This window comes from Hyaena hyaena, unplaced genomic scaffold (genome assembly GCF_003009895.1).
Source record: "Hyaena hyaena isolate Hyena2069 unplaced genomic scaffold, ASM300989v1 scaffold_1264, whole genome shotgun sequence".
Classification (NCBI taxonomy): Eukaryota; Metazoa; Chordata; class Mammalia; order Carnivora; family Hyaenidae; genus Hyaena; species Hyaena hyaena.
Window position 1 is genome coordinate 261,792 of NW_024081899.1, and position 840 is coordinate 262,631.

The window sequence follows — 840 nt, forward strand, 5'->3', positions numbered from 1 at the left end:
TAATATCTTCTTCAAAACTGTTAACCTTTGATTTATAACTCCTTCTTAAATATTTGATTTGTCTAATTTCTCCAGAATAAAGCACAGTCCAAACAGCAAATTTCTAAGAGAACAAAGGAATGGATAGTAATAGCCTAAGAGATTAACCCCCAACAAAATGCCAGAGAAAGGACAAAACTATTAGAACAAAAGAAATAAAGGAAGTGCTTGTATTTGTAAAAATTATAGACAGCAGAAAACATACAATATACAATATATTAAAGTTAAAAATGAAATTAAAATGGTGTGTACACAAAAAGGAACTATAGAAAGATATAAAATGAAATTAAATTTTTAAAAAAATTTTTATAGTTTATTTTTGAGACAGAGAGACAGAACATGAGCTGGGGAAGGGGCAGAGAGAGAGAGACAGAATCTGAAACAGGCTCCAGGCTCTGAGCTGCCAGAACAGAACCCGATGTGGGGCTCAAACCCACGAACCGCGAGATCATGACCCGAGCCGAAGTCGGACGCTTAACCGACTGAGCCACCCAGGCGCCCCTGAAAGTAAAATTTTTATTCATTTATCAGCAACACCCATATCCTCCTCCAGAAATAACTACTGCTTTGCTTTCTTTTGCTGGTCACCACATATGTAATATGTAAATATTATATAACTTTACTATATAACTTTAAATAATATGCTTATTTCTTAATTCATCTCATTCTATGAATCTGATCACTCCTTGCTATGAAAATGAAGACATTACTTATCCTTCCTTTTACATTTTCTGACTTTTAGTCTCCTAAGTTTTGTTAATTATATCAATATTTAAGTAATCAAACTTTCTATTTACATTT